The sequence below is a fragment of the Megalops cyprinoides genome, chromosome 3, assembly GCF_013368585.1.
Source record: "Megalops cyprinoides isolate fMegCyp1 chromosome 3, fMegCyp1.pri, whole genome shotgun sequence".
Taxonomy (NCBI): Eukaryota; Metazoa; Chordata; class Actinopteri; order Elopiformes; family Megalopidae; genus Megalops; species Megalops cyprinoides.
This window is the reverse complement of record NC_050585.1, coordinates 21,623,063-21,632,450: the sequence shown is the minus strand read 5'-3', so window position 1 is coordinate 21,632,450 and position 9,388 is coordinate 21,623,063.

Sequence of the window (9,388 nt, the reverse complement as noted above, 5' to 3'; positions counted from 1 at the left end):
GGCTCTGACACCCAGCTTGCAGGGGAAATAATCACACTTCCCATTTAACCCCTTCTAACCAGAGGTGCAAACGGACTAGCGTAAAGTGACAAGTGACTAGTGAATCGCCTGACTAATGCTGATAGGGATGTACAGGTGAGTGGTGCATGACCTTTGTAGCAGTACAATCACCATTATTACTGCTGGTAACAATGCTTGCTACTTTCAGTCTAAGGCGCAAATTGTTGTATTGGATTTTGTGATGGCTGTAGATTACACATCCTGTGTATATAACCAATTAACATGCCTGGACTACTGTAGCCTTTCTTTTCATGTGCTTTTCTGTACTGTTTATTGTCACTGAAAACTAATATACCCTATATATCCTCCTATATTTTCAGCTTTTTTTGTAAGTGTACTCTATTTCTTATATAAAGTGGTATGTATGCTTGTATATAAATAAAAATCACCACATAATTAGACTCAACAGCTATGTTTGGGATTCCAGCTGAGATGTGATTGACTTTGCCAATGAAAACTCAATTGCTCCCATGCAAACTGACCTCTGAATCAAACCCTCAATGAGAAACCTCCACAACAATGTCAGATTTATCATGCTGTGCCAGAGTTCCCACAGTCCTCCAGGGGGAACTCCCTGTGTCGCCCGGGGGCCCACGTATATATCTGCTTAACGACTGTGAGAAAATCTTATCAAATCAGCATTAACGAGGCGACAAAATAACTGCATTTGTCTGACTTAACTCAGCTGTTCACTTCCCTCTCACACTCCTTGCCAGTGATGCATTGCCTTTTTAAACAGTGTTGCGATTGGTTGACGTGCTGTACCAATCACCCCTTCCCATCCCATCGAAGTAATTCAGTCCAGCACTTAAATTAACTAAATTAGCTTCACCGGGTCACTCGGGCTGCCTTTATCTAAGAGGAAGTCACAAGACTGAATGTTTCAGTGGATGACTGTATCTTTGCGTTTGTCTCACATCACTTCCTACCTCTCCCCCTGTGCTCACCAATCACTGACTCTCTGATGTTACAACTTTTTGTTCCCCTTATTCGGTTGCTTTTGTCACACAGAATGCATCATGTGATGTCTGACAGACATTATCGTCTCCACCCAGATGCAGGCTCTGAAACAGCGTGCACATACAGTGGGTAGATCGCTCACTCCTCTTTAGGAGAAAAGAGGGCAAGACAGGCTACAAATGTATATTCGATCCTGGATTTGGGGACTCCAATCAATGATGCTTCTGTTCAGCCAGAGCTTCTAATTTGGTTTAACTGAGCCAATGTTCAATCCTTATCTGTAATTAAATCATATGTATTACACAACAGATTTTTTTTCAGATTTTTTGCTTGTTTATTTACAATCACAACGACTCACAGTGTTTCATAGTGGTTTAGGAGGAGGACTCGTAACCAAAAGGTTAAATTCCCACAGGGGCACTGCTGCTGTACCCTTGGGCAAGGTACTTAACCCACAATTTCCTTAATAAATTCAGCTGTTTAACACTGTAAAAAAAAAAAAAAAAAAAAAAAAAACCACTAATTGATGCAAGTCACTCTGGATAAGAGTGTCTGCTAAATGTCAATAATGTAAAGTAACAACTATTTAAGGTAACCCAGTTTCCTTGATTTGTAAATTAATGTTCATCACACTAGACAGAGTAAAGCTAAGAACTTTATCAGCTACTGATTGGAGATCCTGACTAAACTGGGCATCCTTATGTCACAACTCAGGCAGGGACTCAAGCGCAGACAGCGGAATGGGGTGCACCAAGCGAAGTATAATAAGCCGATACGGGGAATCCAGAAAACGAAGTCAAAAACAGGCAAAGTCGGAAAACCAGAAAAACACGGCAAACAGTACCAAACAGATCCAAAAACACGGTCGAGGGAAACAGGCAAGATCGGGAAAACAGGCTGGCAGGCAGAACAGGAAAAATAGCTTGTAGCGAAACCGATAACTGAGACGAACTAGCAACGAGACAAGAAACAAACGGGGAATATATAGGGCAAGGCAGGTGACAAGATGGATGCAGGTGTGCAGGCAGGCAGGTAGAGACAATCAGGTGGGCGGAGAACGGGGCAGGGCTAGAACACAAGGAAAAACAAAAGCACATGGACAGGGAAAAGAAAACAACCGGCTAAGACGCCGCAGTCATGACACCTTATTAGTTAATCACAAAATAAACGAAACTGAAAACAGTTCCAAAACTTCCCTTAGTTTAAAGGTTAGTTGTCTGCCTCACCTGCCTCTTTCTGGAGAGCTGTCACTGATCCACATTTCATTTTCATTTACAAAGCTTCAATTAGCATTGCTGCCAAAGATTTCTTCCTGCCCTTCACCATGAAAATTGCATGCTTTGACATTAAGAGAGACCACATGTGTTTGAAATGGAACAGAAGAATGTGCAAGAGGAAAAAAATAAGATCAGTTAATTCCTACTTCATATATTTTGTAATTCGTGGTTTGAATGTTTCCAGCTTTAACTAGATTAATGTAATAGTACCACTGGCATACAGCACCATGGGTAGCATGTTAATAATTTGTGTCCTCCTGGTTAGGGACCGAATCACAGAACTATATGGTTCAGCCAAGGACTTTCTTTCAATACTCAGACTTTCAGAGCAATTTATTCTTCACATGTTCATTTTTAAACTGAAGTAATTCACTTTTTTGACAGATTTTTCTGTTGAATGCTTTCAGCACTTTTTAAAATCACCCAGCCAGCTATGAAATGACTGCTAATTTGTTTCAGCTGGCATAACTGGGCACTGATTTTACCAAACCGTTGAAGAGGTCCTGTTTTTGTAGGCCTACCTGTAGAAATGCATCACAAAAAGCTATACATGCATAAGTAATATTTTACCATCACGGGCCAGAAAAAATATTTCAGAATTCCAGACAAGAGAGGCTGAGGTTATTGCTTGTCTGGTTCTACACAGGCTTGTTGTCAGCAGGACTGTCAAACCGCTAAAGTCCGCAGATGTGGACATGCTCGTTCAGAACACCTTATCGGCGTGTCAGTCTGGACTGGCTGCTTGTGCTGTCCCAGACGTCTGAGGAAAAAATGTGAGTGAAATTGTAACTCATGTCTTTCTTCCAAAACCCTTCAAGCATTCTCTGTGAACATTCCAATAGAACAGAGAGGGAGTGAGCTGTTCAGAGTTTGATATAGGTATGTGGAAGGTGAGTAACTGAACAAGGTTACCATCTGTCGAGTTGTAACATATTTTAAAGGTGGAACTGTATTAAATGATATTTAACAGGTTTTACTACATCATTACAGCCAAGAAAGTATATTTAAATAGATTTTAGTAGTTTAACATCAAATACTTTACTGTTGGAGATTTTAACCCATTTATACATTTTGGCATACGTACGCTCTCTCACACACTTCACTTCGAGGACAAGATGATTTCTCAGCATTCCAATCCTCTGATCTGTTTTTTTCAGCAGATTAATGACACTCAAAAGAGTGAGGGTAATATCCCAGTTGAAATTCTGTATGGGGTTACCGCTAGGACTACATTGCTGCCCCTGGGAGTCCAGTCTTACGATATTATGATCTAATGAGAGACGTCGCTGCCAGAGGCCGTGTGTCCAAGTCAGAGTCCAGCCAGATAAAAATGCTCTGCTTTCGAGAAACCTTTAACCGCTTAAACACATGATCTGGTGGTTTGCTCAGAAACGTGCACATAAATGGTCCCATCTCATTTTTGCCTCCTCCAGCCTGTAGCCTTTGAACTAGTATTTGTATATACATTAGATTTAGCATTATTTGTTCTTTGTGAAGAATATTCTGTTTTTAATCTGTATTGCCTTTTTCACGTACATAGTAACCCCCCTCCTTTATTTACAATGTGTAGTTACGCTATACTGTGGGGTGGGGTACAGCTCATGACTGCACTCTCATCATAACAGAAGATTAATGTTTTAATATTATATTACATGAACATGTTATTTATGTTCCTGAGCTCATGAATAGCTTGCCATGATGACTTCATGGGGTGTACTGCTGACATAAATATACATAATAGGACCTGTTCACTGACATTAGACAAAACTAGAAAACCTCATTAAGAAATCTTACATACAAAATAAAGTAGAGTAGAACATATTTTGGGATTTTGCCAATGGCAACAATGTTTCCATGTTTGTCACTTTATGCAATCATTACAGATGCTAGGTCATTATTTGATCCCTGGTCAAACTGTCTCAGATGTAATGAAACAAGAAAACAAATGAATATCTGCGCTCACTACAGCCTCCACAATGAAAGCTGTACCCTCAGGCTGCTGGGAGGGTGTGGTTTTGAGGATACTGCCTGGCTGTCAAGCTGGGGTTGTGGAGGGGATTTGTCTCTGTGCTAATATGGTGGAGAAACAAATGGGGCTCTTATTCTTTAGGCACACTGGAGCTAGAGGCCAGCAGCTGGTCATGACGAAAACCCTGTACTGGTTAGTGGCCTGTTTAATACATGCTTACAGTGCAGAAGAATGCAATCCACCATGACTGATTTCCTGTTTCATGAATAGAAATTTTGTGGGAGTTTACATGGTAATAAGTGTACATTTTATTTCCTGCCACACTCTATGGGGAAAAAATCTGTTTGGTTTATCCATGAAGTAAAATGTTAATGGTTAAGCTTACACATTTCAATCCATGCAACCAAATAAGCAAGACATTTCTAATTGCAGTCATAAATAGCTTGATGGCATTCGCCCAGGTTTCCCACCCAAAACAGCATGGGTGTTGGGTGAGTTGCACTGCTTGTTCTTAGAGGCAAACGTGCAGCCAATTCAACAGCTAAACCGAGACAGCCACTGAATTATAAAAGTAATGTTTTCAAAATGGTCACAAAGTGGCGTTAATGACATTTTGTCATGAAACATCACAAGACTGTAAGGCCACTGAAGTCTTCTCTTGTGAGGACTGATGGACTGCTTTAAAAGGAGGACTTTGCTGCCTCATATATTTTTCATCATTAGCTCTCAGTGGTAAATCATGCAACACTGAAACACAAAGGCAGTCTTCTCACCAAAGATTGATGCAGGAGGTTTCCTACAGTGACGTAATGGAGGAACCAGGTATGAGAGCAGCAAGTTGAAGGATTTTGTGTGTGTGTGTGTGTGTGTGTGTGTGTGTTTGTATTTGATTCAGTTTGCCCTGGTTTACTATCTCCAGACAGAAAACAAAAAAGATGGACCTGCTACTTAAACATTCTTGCAGTGGAGCTGTCCTTAGTGACAGGCAAGCAGGAAAATCAAACAGCACATCCTGTAAATGCATTCCCTTCACTTCACATTTTTTTTAAAAAAGACAGTACCTTAAATACGAATCACTCAGCCCCGCGATTCACCTCAACAGATACTTTGAACGGTTGAGTTATTATCATAGAGGCCTGCAGGTGTGTTGTGCCCCATGTCCATTACCCTCCAGCCAGCAGTTCACTTTTGTGACAGAGGGAGCTGAATGAGAAGCATTTGCTGTGAGACGTGTGGTGCTGATACCCTGGTCCTGGCACTGCAGTGGGGGAGCCGTGGGTGCCCTGTGCCAGAACTGCCTCACACACTCTGACAAGTATAATCTGAAAGAGATGAAAAGACTGACATTAATATACATTTTACATTGTCATTTAGCAGCATATTGACATGCATATTACAATATAACCTGAAGAAATATTACGTATGGAAGAGACCACGGCAGAAGAGACTTCAGCGCTAAACTTGTTTGTGAGAACTAAACCACTACATATTCCACTGTTTTAGAAAACAGTACCCACTACATTACTGTGAAGCGCCCTCCTGATCATCTAACACACATTTGCTGATACTGGTTGCAAGAAGCAAGACATGGAAAAGAAAATTTTGCCTGAAAAAGCTAATCTCTTGGCCCAGTTGTGCCAAGCCCAGATGACCAAGTTAAATCAATACATCAGCATAGTGACACAATGGGAACTGATAGCATCTCAGTAGACATGTGCTTAAATCAGAGGCCAGCCTAAGGGATGTTCATTAGCCCTTGTTGAATTGTAGTAAAAATAAATAAATACCCAGCATGACACATGGAGCTTCACCCTAATGTATTTTTGTAACGCTGGCCCATATGCTGCCTGTCAGCCCCACCCTGCCTTGATATTAATCATTTCTGCAGGAAAAAACAAGGCTCTGCAAGAAAGAGAACATTATGCCATCTCTCCGCAATGTTATGACTCCATACTTTGGCTCTGTGGTGCCTGTAACCAGTGTACAGTGCAGACTGTTACAGAGTGTAACAAAGGGTAAAAGGATGTTAAAGAGAGAAAAGAGATACCATACACAGCATATATCCTCTGTGTGAGTGTGTGTATGCGTGCATGTTTGTGTGTGTGTATAGGAATGCACTATCAAAAACCGGAATTTGTGTTTACAATAATAAAGTGTGACTTGTATGGCAAATATAGAAATTACTGCATGTCATTGCATCCATTTATTATGATGATTTGTATATTCTGTGTATCTTCTACATGCATATTCTATAAATGTCTAGAAGATTACATGTATGATGCTGTTGAATATTTGCTCACATTTGAGCTCCTTCTTAAGGCAACTAGTCAAACTCTTTGGTTCTAGGGGTGCCATCAGCATCCATAACAGGAGGCATGCAGCGGAGCTTTGCCACACATGGTAATAATTTGCTGAATGTTATTCCTGTGCTTGCTTCATGGGCCAATATTTCTGATTTGTACATTTATTTGGACGCAAGCTTCTCTGTTATTTACTAACATGGCAGGACCCAAAGCCTGCAGCTTTACTGACTACATTACGAAACCTGCAGCAAGAGGAACTCCAGCCAGCACTGCACTCCAACCAGAAAGCAGTGCATTATGGGACACCAGTCACCCCCCTACTGCTCCGTCACCCCTCCTGCCCAAAAATGAGTAACAGGTGTTTTTACACCTTCACGTCATCCTCTTGTTTTGTCTGTGCCCTTTGTCTCCCTCTCCTATCCCCATTCAAACACAGTGATCCCACAGGAGAATTCTTCCCCTTAAATGGCCAGCAGCTAAGCTGAGCTAAGCTTATGTTGTGGTATGTACATGTGCGTCTGCATGCGTCTTAGTTTAAAAAAAAAAAAAAAACACAAAAAGGGAGTGTGTGGAATAACAATAAAAAAGAAGTTATGAGTGATTAAAAAGAAATTTTTTTAACACCAACGTCTCCTGGCATCGCAAAGCTTTCGTCTGAGCATGTTCAGACGGCCTGAGCATGGCCAGACGCTTGGAATCCTGATACCTCATGTCAGAGGAAGGCGACCTGACATGGCTCAGGTTGTCTGCTGCTCTGAGGGGTCCCTAGAACAGTGGTTCTCAACCCTGCTCCTGGAGGCACACTGTCCTGCATATCTTCTATCTATCCTTGCTCTACCTGCCTGACTGAAGTCATCAGTGGCACTTTTGATTAGCTGAGCACACCTGATTTAATCCAGCAGCAAGGATAGATAGAAGATATGCAGGACAGTGTGCCTCCAGAAGAAGGGTTGAGAACCACTGCCCTAGAGATCACAGCCAGCCACTGAGAGAGGCAACACAAGGTGTATCTCTGCAGACATCACCCCAAGCACCCTAAATAACTAATGCAGCAATTAACCTCACTTGGTGGAGGGTACTCCTATCAGAAATCAGTGCTATGCACTGTACAGCAAAAGCAACACACTAGCTCCACCCCTTGCACGGGCTTGAATGTCTAGTTAAACACATTCCTGGCTAACATGAAGAGTTGACACAGCGTGATTCCTTCCCTAATCCCTTTGCTCAAATCTCTCCTGCTATACTGCTAGTCCACCTTAATTAAAGTTTACAAGTGAAAGTGAAGAAGGGATTCAGTGTATGCGTGCAGCAGGTGGAAAGGCTCAGGCTTATACATTTCCCAGGATGGTTTGCTCCTTTGCTCAACTAGATTACCTCAATTTTCTTCTGTCCCTTCCCTCCTGTGTCTGAGCGGTCTTCTTGTCATTGCTTACGAAGCGGTGACTCTTCAAAATACCAGAATACCAAAATACGGTATGGCCTAAAAGCACAGCTTTGGGGATGAGATACATGTTAATGCAGGCCTACACGGCTGAGGAAAGGGTTATAAGCATTCCTCCATTTCTCTGTAGCCAAAAACTGTGTCTCCTCTCCTCAGGCCTTTCCTCCTGTCAGCCCTACTGTGGATTAATCCTTAATCTCTCTCTTTCAGCCTCAGGAAGACCAAATTCCCAGAAAAAAAAAATGAAACTTAATAAAACATTGCCGGTTTCAGCTTTGCTCAGTGCGTTGCCGTTAAAAATGGGACAAACTCATGCAATGTGAGAATGTGTGCTATAGTGTGTCAGAGTGGTTAGCACAACATTAAAGAGCCATTAAAACCACAACAGGAACAAACCATCTTGCAGCAGTGAGAGGACTTTACAACAGCGCTATCCGGTGTGCAGGGGAAAACGGTTTGAGTCAGTCCTCACAGAGCATTTATTCTGTTATTTAGTCATTGTTATTTCAGCAATTTTCACATCACTTTCAAGGGCAATGTCCAATTTGGTTTAGAGAATGCATCTCACATTTTACCAGTGCAGATATGAATAAATTAAATCTGACTGCAATCAGTCTTTACTTATGGTATTGGCATAAGAAGAGCAGTGCTTGGAGGGGTGGGGTGTGTGTGTGTGTGTGTGTGTGTGTGTGTGTGTGTGGGGGGGTTGGGGGGGGGGGGGTACTCACAGAATGTAAACCTGTAGAACTGTAAACCATAGCCCATGGAGCAGTGGAACCCAGACCCAGTATTCAGTGAGTAAGAGGTTCCATGGAAGGTCAATGCCACAGTCGCTTTCAATACAGTCTCTGTATCACCTGGGCACGAACACAAAATAGTGGTTTACCATATTAAATCAATTAATTTGTTTGTGGGTTTTTTGGCTCATGGAAAAGGCACAAGTCCAGAGATGTTGTGAAGGAGGGTTGTATCATACAGTAAAGAAAGACAGTAATGTAGATATAACATAGCTTGAATAAACTGATGTTCAGTGTAAATTGGCGTGAAAACCCTAGTACATGAGGACTGTGAGTTCAAATATAAGGTAGGCCACTCCTGTCATACCATTGCCCTGAGAAGTTTATGTAAATTTTTCCAGTGATGAATATGTTAGAAAATGTAAAACTGTATGTATTGTATGTATTGTTGCCAGGGATACAACAGTCTGCTAGATAAATAAATACATAATGTAAAAATAACATCAATATCCCTACAATGTTGCCTTTCATGGAAATGGAAAACTTGCATACATTTTGTATAATATTGACTATGCTGATTAACACTAGCTTTTAACACATTGCTGTCACACAAACATTGTGCAAACATTATTTTATAGCTA